Consider the following 13278-nt stretch of genomic DNA (forward strand, 5'->3'; position numbering starts at 1 on the left):
AAAAGGCCCAAGGAAGCCCAAATGTTTGAAAGGCCCCACAAAAAGGCCTATTTAGGTCAGGGAAAAGCCCAGCTTGAGGCCCAAATATTTTTCAAAATATAAGCCTAGAAAAAGGCCTAGCTAACTAAGAGGGAGCCCAATGAAGATAAGCCCAGAAAAATCAGGGGCCCAAGACATTTTTTATTTTAAATAATATATAAAAAATAATAATAATCCTGATCCCATTCGATCAGAATTCCTATTGAATTTCTGGTCGAAAGGATGAGGTCGAAAATGCCTTCGACTAGGGTTGAAATAAAGGGATAATTCGACCAGGTTCTGACCCAATTCGACCATGATCTACATTTAATTTCTGATCGAAATTAATGAGGTCGAAAGATTCTCGACCAGGGCTGAAAAGAATGGTTAATTCGGTCAAAACAAAAATTCTAGTAAAAAATTCCTGCTAAAAAAAAGAGGTGAAAATCCTGGCCGAAATTCGACCAGGATTCCTGCTCGAATTGGTCTTGCTCGAAAGTGCTTCGATCAGGGCAATTAGAAGCCTAATTCGAGCAGATATTAATTCAGCAATCAATTGAACTAGTATGACAAACAGATTGTCATACTAGTTCAAACAGATTGTCATACCGAAAGTCATTCTAGTTCAAACAGATTGTCATACTAGTTCAAACAGATTGTCATACCGAAAGTCATACTAGTTCAAACAGATTGTCATACTAGTTCAAACAGATTGTCATACCGATTGTCATACTAGTTCAAACAGATTGTCATACTATTTCAAACAGATTGTCATACTAGTACAAATAGATTGTCATACCGAAAGTCATGCTAGTTCAAATGGATTAGCTATGGAATTGTCTTGCCATTTCAAGGTAAATTGATCATAGACATAAAAAAAAGAGAAAAAAGAAAAAAATAAGGGAAAAATTCCTGGAAATTAAGGAAAAATCCCAGAATTAAGGGAAAAATTCCTGGAAATTAAGGAAAAATCCCAGAAGTAAGGTAAAAATTCCTGGAAATTAAGGAAATATTCCAGAAATAAGGGAAAAATTCCTAAAAATTAAGGAAAAATCCCAGAATTAAGGGAAAAATTCCTGGAAATTAAGGAAAAATCCCAGAATTAAGGAAAAAATTCCTGGAAATTAAGAAAAAATCCCATAATTAAGGGAAAAATTCCTGGAAATTAAGGAAAAATTCTAGAATTAAGGGAAAAATTCCTAAAATTTAAGGAAAAATCCCATAATTAAGGGAAAAATTCATGAAAATTAAGGAAAAACCCTAGAATTAAGGGAAAAATTCCTGGAAATTAAGGAAAAATCCAAAAATTAAGGGATAAATTCCAGGAAATTAAGGAAAAATCCCAGAATTAAGGGAAAAATTCCTGGAAATTAAGGAAAAATCCCAGAATTAAGGGAAAAATTCCTGGAAATTAAGGAAAAATCCTAGAATTAAGGGAAAAATTCTTGGAAATTAAGGAAAAATTCTAAAATTAAGGGAAAATTCCAAAAAATTAAGAAAAAATCCCAGATTTAAGGGAAAATTTAAGGAAAAATCCCATAATTAAGGGAAAAATTCCTGGAAATTAGGGAAAAATCCCCGAATTAAGGGAACAAATCCTGGAAATTAAGGAAAAATTCCAGAATTAAGGGAAAAATTCCTAAAAATTAAGGAAAAATCTCAGAATTAAGGGAAAAATTCCTGGAAATTAAGGAAAAATCCCAAAATTAAGGGAAAAATTCTTGGAAATTAAGGAAAAATCTCAGAATTAGGGGAAATATTCTTGAAAATAAAGCAAAAGTCCCAGAAATTCAGGGAAAATTCCTGGAAATTAAGATAATTCATAAATAATAAGGATAGAAGCAAATCGTTGTAAATGTGTAGGTCACTCCCACCTTACGCAAAAATGATATCCTATAAGGGAATGAATGAACTTAACTTCTGCGAAACCTAGTCACTGTTTCCCAAAAGTTGGGGGGCAAATGATAGGGAAGAAAATAAGGCCTGGGAATGTAATTAATATTGCATTAATCATATCAAAATTGGGCCAACAGCTAGGCCCATTTGGGAAGGCCCAAAACCCTGAATATTAATTAATTTCATAATTAATTAATAAGGGATAAGTCAGCTGATAAGATGAGTCCTAGTGGAGAAATAATTCCTTGTAGATTGACTCCCAAGGAACCTGGTGGGATAAGGAATCAGCTTCCTACTTCTTAGGACTCCAAAGTCCATTCTAATTCTGAGACTTGACCACCAAAGTCTCCTAACCCAAGTTCAATTCAAGGACTCCCAACATCTATATAAGGGGCCTCACCCCACAAATCAGAACTACGTTTTTTGACTTGATCTTTGGCAATCGGCAAGGTACATAGGCATCTTGTTAAGGCAGATCGAGTCACGAAACACAAGAGCAGTCAAATCGAGCCTCGAAACTCACGTTCCTTAGTAATAAATACAACAATCATATACCCTAGTTTTTAATCCATAAAAAAATATTATTGTAGATAACAATAATAAAATTTGATTTGGATTTTGTTTGAGCAGGAATTTTATCAGAGTGGGACACTCCTGATTTGGGGCCAAAATTATTAAAAAGCTAAATATTATTATTTAATAATAATATTTAAGTGAAAGAAAATATTATTTTTGTAAAAAAAAGAAGTTGATTGACCTGAAACGATGTCGAATTTGAGGTCATAGAATGAGCTCGAACTGCTTCGTCTAGCCTGCCGGAGTAGAGCACCTTTTTTGACCTCAAATGAGGTCGAAATACAGGACCTCAAATGAGGTTGAAGTATTGGCTTGTGACCCACCAATTTGGATGGCCAAATTTCAAAAAGGCCACATACGTTTCTTCATATTTATAAATTCTTCTCTGAAATTTCAGAAATTTTATAAGAGACCCTGCGGTTTTAAAATTTACAAATAGGCCCCTGGATTTGTAAATTTCTTAAATTAAGCCTGAAGTTTGAATCTTGACAGATTAGTCCCTGCGAGTTTACGAAAATACCCAGTTGGGCCCGAAAACTATAAATAAATGCATGTTTGCACCAATTTTATGTTTCTTAAATAAAATATTCGTTAAATATTTTTAAAAGAATGTTAGTGTGACACTAAAAAATAATGAAATTAAATATTTTCAAGAAACTTTAAAGATTGAAATCCCCTAATTACTTTAAGTCTCGAAAAAGATCAAAATATTCGGGAAAAATCCAAAACAAATCTAGAAATTTGCCGAAAAATTTAGAAATAATTATTAAAATTATTTCTTGGGCTTGAAAAAATATTAAATAATTTGAAAAAAATTATTTTATTCCTTGAGAGAAAAAAAAAGTATCTTTGGAGGAGAGAAAAATACCCGCATGTATAAATTTTTTCCTAAAATAATAAAAAAGAAAAATACCCATGGGTGTAGAAAAATTTCTGAAATATTAGGAAAATTTAAAAAAATACCAGTGGTTAAAGAATAATTCCTAAATTATTAGGAAAAATTAAGGAAAATACTTGTGGGTATCTTCGGAAAAATCGTAAGGCTAGAAAACTGAAGCTCAGAGAAATTCTAAAAATATGATTAAAGGCCCAATAACCAAAATAGGCCCACTAATGTGACCCTCATTTCATTCTATTCGAAAACCAGGACGTGAATTTTGGTCGAAAAATTTCGACCAGCAAGCCAAAATTGACCAAGTTTTCAACCTGAATCCTAGACTAAAACCAGGTCGTGAATCTTGGTCAAAATATTTCGAATATGAGACTATAGTTGTGTAATATCCCGTAATTTTTAAAATTAGATTGATAATAGAATAATAGAATAAAAGAGAGATTATAATTAGATAAAGATTAGGATTTAAAATTGAATTAGACTAATGGGCCTAAAATTTGGATCAGATTCTAATATGGATAACTTGTAGGTTAAGATATAGGGTTTGTATCGTTATAAATATACCATATTTTTATTCTTTATTTTAATATTAAAATTCGTAGGGCTATTTTTCATAAAAATCAACAATTTTGTAAAATTCGTAGAAAATACATCATAAGTCTGAATTCGTTGATTCTGGACTTTTCAGAAAGCTCTTTTTGTTCTCTATAACCTTCATGTTTCGTGTTTTTTAAGAAAACGTCATTTGGAGGATAAAAAATGGTAAATTCAAATCTGATCAAGTTTTGAGGTAAGTTTTCGATCGATCTTTCTAGTGTTTTCAAAATTGTGTGATACATGCATATTTGATTATCAAAACATGGGCTAAGTGACAATATATTTTGAAGTGATATGTATTATCATATATATGTGTGGTGTGCCAATGATAATTTCAGATCTTTGATTTGTGCCATGGTTTATGAAAATATCACATAAGAACTTAGGACCGTAGTCGCCGGATTGTAGTGACAATTTTCAGAAAATTTAGGACAGTTATCACCGGGTTGTAGTGGTCGTGACATGAGTTATTGATTTTGAATTATTGTTATTTATGTGGTATGTGTATTGTGTGTATCGAATAAGGATATGTATCGAAAGTGTTTGTTTCGTATATAGTATCGTATAGATTATCGTATTTTATTATATGTATGTGTGTTACTTGACCTATTAGTTGGATCAATTGTTTTCTTGCTGGACTGTATAGCTCATTACTTACAATTTCCCGTTTCGTCTAAGATTTCGAGTTGGATAACATTCATGTTCGAGGACTTAGTATTGGAGTCGATTGACTTTTGGACTTCCGCTTTTAGCTGCGCGTTTGTTATAGTCATCTCTGTAATAGATTTTTGATTAGTAAATTGAATTTTATTTTAGTACCTTGATGTGAGGTAAATGTGAGGGAAAGAAAGAAGTTCAGGGGTAAGTCAGTTCACAGTAAAACTCTGAGAGGAGAGTCTTCATTCCACTCTGACCCTAGTTAGCCAAGTAGCTTGTGGTTTTTTGGGGATCAAGGGACTTGAAACCTCACAATTTTCTGTTTAGAATTAATGGTCCGGAAGTGCGGGTTGTTACAAGCTGGTCCAACTTTTGACCTCATTCCTGGTCAAAATATCGACCAGGAACCTGATCGAAAATTTACCAGATTTTTTTAAAAAAAATGTAGAAATTCTAGGAGAATAGGGAAATGATTTATAAAATTATTTTCCATGAGGAAATGGCACGGTGTATTTTTGATAAATACATAAAAAATAAAGGAAAATGCCAAAAAAATTGCTATACACATGGAAAAATATGGAAAATCAAGGGAAATTGTTATGATTTTCCTAAAAAATGTTAAAGCCTTGAGTGAGGTAAATCGTTGTAAATGTGTAGGTCACTCCAAACTTTACGCTAAAAAATGATACCCCGTAAGGGCATAAAATAACTTACTTTTACAAAACCTTGCATGACTTTCCTAGAAGTTGGGCGGAAAATGACAGTGAATAAAAATAACCCTGATTGCGTAACTAATATTGTATTAATTAGGCCCGATTTTCTCAGAAAGAGAAGTCCAATTAATAAAGCCCGATAATTAATATTACATTAATTAGGACTTGTAGGTCCAAAGTTATGGTCTGATCAAGACCCAATTAAGTAAAGGGCTTGGCCCACTACTTTAGCAAGACAAGACTTGCATAAGACCTACAAACCATGAATTTATTAATAAATTAGTAGGTCATAAATCATCAAAAATTATAGCTGAGAAAATAAGCAAGAATTAGACTCAAACTCTTAAAAGAGTAGTACCCAAGCAACACAATCCTATATGGAAACAAATCCCTACTTTATAGGACCCTAAAGTTCATTTTAAGTCTGAGACTTGCCCACCAAGTCTCCTAACCCTGACCTAATTCAAGGTTACCAATACCTATATAAGTGGTCTACCCCACAAATCAGAATTACATTTTGGACAAGAGCTCTATGCGTCACCACCGTGAAACCATGTCCTAGAGCACAACTCTAAGCATCACAAAGTCGCAAAGGAATCCGTTGTGCAAGACATGCCTGTACATAATAAGACTAAGTCATATTGACAACCGTAAGGATAAGTTGTATGATAATCTAAATTTGTATTTTGTAAATTGTATTCCTTGAGTGTTTAAAATTGTTAAGTAGGTTAGACTAGAGGATTTTTCTGTGAACAGGCTTCAAGTTAAGGAATAAACTCTGGAAGAAGATCAATTTCTGATCATGCCTCAGAGAGAAGTGTAGCAGCTTGGATTTGAATAATATTGTTCTAGTAAAAAATTATTAAGTCAGATATCGACAAGTCACAGATCAAGGGATATCGAGAAGTCCAAATTAACTTATAAAGAAGTCCCAAGAGATATCGACAAGTCAAAATGTCTATGTAGAGAACTAGAAATATCAACAAGTCATTTTTTCCTGTAGAGATTTAGAGATATCGACAAGTAAAATCTTCATGTAGAGAATTAGAGATGTCGACAAGTCAAAAGCCTATGTAGAGAATGGGAGATGTCGACAAGCTATTCTATATGTAGAGAACTGGAAACCTCGATAAGTCAAAGACACATGTAGAGAACTCCAGATATCAATAAGATATTATATTTATCGATATGTGACATATCTACAAAATAAAAGAGATATCGACAAACTATCTCAAAATTTAGAATATAAATAAGTTCAAGATTCATGATTATCCGTCAATAAATAAATCATTCACTGAATTGGAAAGTCTACAAAAGTAACTTGAAAAATACAAGATGAAGGACCAAGATTTACTGGTACAAATGATGATCATAGACCTACAAGATTCTGCACAGATTTTCTAACACCAGAAATGGAAATAGACAAGATAGCTTTAGAAAATATGTTAGTATATTTTAGTGCAAGTTTTGTAAACCCGTGCTATTAGTCTATAAAGCATGCACGGGTCCTTAGTTTAGAAGTTATCAAAATAGATCTAGAAAATATCTTGTATTCTCTCTCAATATTTGTAGCCGAGTTCTTATTTTCAAGAACACTGATTTATAGCAAAACAAATTTGATTAATATAAGCAAGTGAGTTTTTGATATCTTGTTTATTTGCTTATTATTAAATAATTTATCTCTGCCAGTTCATATCTGCTTTGTTCAATTTAAGCCAAATACTTTCAAAATTAATTAAAATCCAAAGAAACACATTCACCCCCCCTCTGTGTTATAATTCATTACACTTAATATCTAACAATATCCTACAAGCCACGAGGCCATTACCTGGAACAATGTTTTAGGATGAATCCTCGAATAAGGACATACAAGCCACTACGTCCTTGGTGTGCCCTCGCCGCCATAGCCCCGAGGGCAAGCAGCACTATGAACTACATTTTGGCTTGATCTTTGGTATACACCCAAGTATGTAGGCATCTTGTGAGGGAGGATTTAAGCCACAAAATACAATCACAACCATCAAAGCTCAAAGCTCTCAAACCCTAGCTTTAATTATACGCAACAAATACACATCAGATTTTTATCCACAATAATATTAAACTTAAATAATAATAACATATTATATTTAGAATATAGTCGACCAGTATAATCCCTTACAAGTTCGGTAAATTTTACATAATCAATCTTTTATATCATTTCAGACAATATCATTTGAAATGCTCTGAGTACATTACAATATTAAAAACATCAAAATAGTATTTATTATTTATTTGAATATTTTTTAAGTCATGTATAGCAGAACCTGTGACCTTCCATTATCAGCGATTATTTATAAAAGACAATATTTCACGATGGATATATGTTACAATATTGCGATGAATAATCACAATAATTAATTGTTGGGAATATTACTATACGAGCACCAATGGTACACATATATATCAAAAATTAATAGGAACATATAAATTAAACCAAATAATGAAACAATCGTGAAGGTTGTAACAAGCTATAATCTGCAACTATATTAGAACGATAAAAGAGAAAATCACTTAGCTTTATGAAACTTTATCAAAATTCCATACCCAAATGAGTCGCCAAACCCTCAAGAAGACTTGACTGTTCTTGAAGAGGTTATTACCCCACTTATGCTGTGATGAGTTGTCACAATATCATTTCCCGGATAAAACAACTAAGAGCGATCCGTTCAGAGATATGAAAAGGCTCAACAATGAATAACACCTCAATTCACCAAGAAAATCTATGTATCTTGTATGTATATATGTGTAAGAGAGAGAGAAAGATATGAGAGACTAGAATTTTTTTCAGTTCTTCAAAAAATAACATGTGTAAATCTCTTTATCATATATTTATCAAGAGTATTATTATTATTATAAAGTAATAATAATAATTCTCATTTAGATATCAATACATAACATTTATATACAACAAGTTTATTTATAAATATTCATGAATTTAGTTTTAGTATTAAGTTTTCCTAGAACTTGATATAGTGTAATAGAGCTCAAGACCCGAGCTAAGGCATGGGCACTACAAGGAGTCCTAATTTTTAAATTCACAAGCTTGAGCTTATACTCAGGTCCCCTGATCAGTCTCATAAGCTCTGATCTTACATTCAAGTCCTCTGAGTATGTCAAGAGAATTCACAACTCACTTATTAACTAAAACTAACACAACATTTATACAAATAAGCAATTTTTCTCTCATTTATTCATGGATTACACTAAGAAAAGTCTTAGATCTAAACATGAAAGTTTACATCTACTTGTTAGTTTCAGGAAATTACATCAAGAATAAATCTAAAATGTGGCTCAAACTTTTCATTTTATAACAGAAATAATGAAAAGCTTTCTCGAAATTTATATAGAAAATTTCGAATACTATATAAATATTTTTAGTCTTACATGTATTAAAGGGGTTTGTGTAAACTAAAGTTTGGTGTGGTTTGTTATACCCATTTTGGGAATGGGCCTTGAACAAGTCCCTATGAGTATAAAATAGGAATTGGGCCTAATTTTATGGAAAGTGTAAGCTGGGCTCGTGGGCTCGTTACACAACTTGACATATGGGCCCAAATAAAGAAGGCTGAGCATAGATCTCTATAGATTGTGGGCTGGGCCAATGAGCTCGCATTGTCCTATTTTTGGATTAGTGGGTTGCAGGCCCGCTACATGACAACTCTTATGTTAGGGCACTAGCTTGCATCGCTCATGAACTGAGCTACATGTTTGCTAAATGGAGGCTTGCCACATGCGAGCTGGGCTCGTGAGATCACGTCCAACAAGATAATAAGTAACTTATATGATGTGGGATAGCTAGATGGGCTTGCTTATATGATTAACAAGGATTGATGTGAGCCAAAGTGCCAAGTCGGATCGCATCATGCAAATTTTAGCTGCATTATGGATAGTGACTCACAAACGGTTGAGTTATTTGTGAATTTCGGGACCGACACGGAACATTCCTATAATCACGGGAAGAAATGCCGAGATGACGCGATATTGTAGGAGCTGTGTGGGGTCGATCGAAATTTGCGTGACTAATTGGCTGAAGGCCTGAATTGGAGATGGACTTGGGCTGTATGGGTCGAAAAACCCTAACCCTAGTCATGTAACTTGTTCCCAAAGAACTACGTGAGGCTTGATCTCTATAAATAGGGAACATATGTACTTGTATGGGACATGAGTTGACACTTGAGAGTTAAAAAACCCTATTCTTTCTTAAGAAGTCATCATACAAGCTCAGCCACCACCATACACAACCCTTCTTCGCCGTAAAATACTATTCTTAATATTTATTGCGACCACCAACCTTCAAAACAAACAAAATTCTCCCTTTAACACCGTTAGAAGGTAAAATCTAGTTTGTTTATGAGATATGTGAGTAAATGGTGTGATGTATCGAACGAATTATATGTAGACTCTTAGCATATAATTACTAATCACAACAAGATATATAAGGATATACATAATCATGACCTAATTTATTTATATAATTGTATAATACGAGTAAGAGAAATTATTTTAAATTAGTATCAACGGTTGATCGTTCGAAAATCATCAAGTAATTTTAAAAAAATATAATTTAAAATATTAATTATCTTTATGCATACAATTATATCCTACGTGTAATAGGATTGAGAATATTGATAATCAAAATATCTTTTAACATATTTAATGTAGGTATCCTAAGTTATAATGTGATAGTTTGGGATTTATAAAGAAATAAGCCAGGTATTCTAATTTACGAACGAGAGAAGTTTGATTTTTATTACTCTGGCATGTAGAACATAGTTGGATCATGGATACCATGTTAACCGACAAGAATCTTGGGGAAAATATTATCAAAGATGGAGTGCTCGAAATTCATGATACAATTCTTTAAATCTAATTTAAAATATTAAGTATCATAATGTACACAATTATATCCTAAATATAATAGAAACGAAAATATTGATAATTAAAATATCTTTTAACATAAGCAGAATATGTATTCAAAGTTATAAAGGAGACATTTTGAGATTTATTGTAACATCCCCCAAAATCGAGGTCAAGATTGGGTGTCACCAAATAAATTTAAATAATATAAACTTGTATATTAAAGTATATATTTAGATTACCCCTCAATTTCGGATTGTTTACAAGTTAAGCTATGAAACAAGAATCTAAATATCTAAATTTTATAGAAACTACTCAAACATTATTACCTCTTTGTTATTTTCCTCGTCTTATTCACTCTAACATCTCCAACTTCCTGTAGCTGGGATCTCTCCAATTTTTTGCTCTCTATTAAGTGCGATTCCCTTTTATCCTCATGTAATACTGAAATAAATAAGAATTTACAAAGTAAGAGTGAGCCAAAAATGCCCAGCAAGTATCATAATAGATTCCCATGTATCATTATCAAAAGAAACTCCCGGAAACAATCTTTTAATGATTTTATAAACATCTTTATTTATTTGAAGCAGTTGAGCGAATAAAATATCATCCCTTATTAGCCTTTAATCATAAATCATATTTATCTAGAAAAGAACAACAAACAATTCTCTGATTCATCTCCTAAATTAATTCTTTGTTCGATTCTTTAAACATGAAACTTTCAATGAAAGAATGCCATTAATGGCGATCAACAATAAATTAGACTGGAGACTAGAACCAACATATGTACTATACTCTGCTGATTAGACAGAATATAGTACGGACCTATGCCCAACCGTATAGACCTACATCATATTAGGTACCCAGACCCATTCTGGCCTCAATAAAAAAAAGGTCTGGTCCATTCCCGGCCCTTAGGGTCCAGTCTATCCCTGGCCCTTCTCGTAACCATCCAGTCCGTAGAGTATTTTGATAAGAACCAATTTTGGTTAAAACATCACGATTCAGGGTTCGGAAATTACCCAGAACAATGGGTGTTTGCTCAAGAGATCACAATTCATAATAAAAGAACAAAGCAAGAGATACTTGTATAATCAAGATTTATTGTAGCAACATATAAAATATTTAACTATTCTGAATTTAGAATAGGGAAAAAAATACTTTCCTGAATTGATCCACTATCTAACTTTCCATCACCATTCTATGTTCACCTCTATTCTATATTCACTCGTCTCATTTACCACATATAGTCAGGATTTACTTTTAATCTCTCTCTTTGGCCTTGAATGCCTTGAATTATGTGTATCTATTATAAAATATATTATTTCAATGAACCGATAATATATAATTGTCTATTATACGTTTATCCTTATCGTCTACCCACCCGATAATAATAATTAAGGATCACCTTTAATCATATAGAGTTTAAAAGACACGTGGACTCACAATTTACATAACATGTAAACACATAAGGCATGTATCACATATTTCAATAACATATAACTCAGTTCATCAAAATATTCGGCTCGATGCGTTTAAAATTGAAACCGAGTCAAAATATGACTTTTCGATAGTTACGTGACCTAGAAACGTTTACAAAATCAAGCGACCATTCGAAACAAAATATTTTATGTCTTAAAGTATTTTTAATAGAAGTAGAATATTTTTCTGAGTCTAGAAGCGTTCATTTCATATTAAACGGACGAACGGTCTATTTATAACAAATAAAATAAGAATAGTTCAATTAATATTATTATTAATTAAATTTTAAATAACTTTATAAAATTTCTGGAAGCTCAAAATGATTTTTAAATCATTATTTGGCTTAATTATAAATAATTACATTTTATTTAACTATTTATACATAAAATTAATTAATTAAATAAATTAATCAATTAATTAAATTCATAAATAAATAATTAAAATAAATTATAATTAATTTAATCAAGTTTAGATTTTTGAAAATAATAATGAAAATAATTTTCTTGAATTAAAATAATTTAGTTAAATATATAAAATAATTAACTAAATTAATTTTAAATTTTAAAATCAATTTTTAGAATTTTTATTAAAAAAATCCCCAAAAACAGTTTATATAATTAAGTATTGGGGAAAATCAGATCAAAACCGTGTCAACTCCCGGTTTGTGAAGAACACAACCGGGTTTGAACTCTGGTAATCCCCTTCCTAGATTTCGTTCATCCCCGGCGAAGTCTGGTCGACTCCAAAAAAGGCCAAACCACATAATTTGAACTGATTTTTGGTTCAAATCGACTCTACACTCCTTCAGCAACACATTCATCGTCAAAACAATCCAGGACGAACCGAGTTCGTCATTTTCGGGCTACATAGCCATTAAAACCGGCAAACTCCCAACAAATTCAGCGAGTTATCGAACTCGGCCGTTTTCAAACCAAATTCAACAATCTTCATATCAAAACATCGCTTTCAACCTGTACAATTAGTTAACAACATCAGTATACTCTAATAATTAACATATTAATAAGAAAATCAAATTAAAAAAATGAACAAAACAAAAAAAAACAAGAACTTGGTTTACTCGATTTAGCAATCGTTTGATATAATTAAATATACGAATCGATTGTAAATCACATCAGAAAGTCATCCCAATCATCAAAATCAATCAATAACCCTAAAATCAAAACCCCAAAATTCGAACATAAACCGTAAAATTGAAATTTAAAGTCCACTAACCTGAGGTACCTTTTGATGATATAATTAGATTGTACTCTTCAAGAGCTTCACAACGACTACAAACATCAATGGTTTTGCTTTCCAGATCACCTCAAAATCATGCTTTGATTCTCAAGAACACCTAAACCCTAACTCTAGAAATTTAAGAGAATTTTCTAAGTTTTTATTATATTTTTCTAATTTTTATATAATTAAATAATAATTAAAATATATTTATACTTGTAAAAATAATATCCCCAAAATTATTTAGGGCCTAATTATATCATTTAATTAAAATAATTACCCCAAAAATTAATAATTAACAGGGAATAATTTTTT

This window comes from Apium graveolens, chromosome 4 (assembly GCF_009905375.1).
Source record: "Apium graveolens cultivar Ventura chromosome 4, ASM990537v1, whole genome shotgun sequence".
Taxonomy (NCBI): domain Eukaryota; kingdom Viridiplantae; phylum Streptophyta; class Magnoliopsida; order Apiales; family Apiaceae; genus Apium; species Apium graveolens.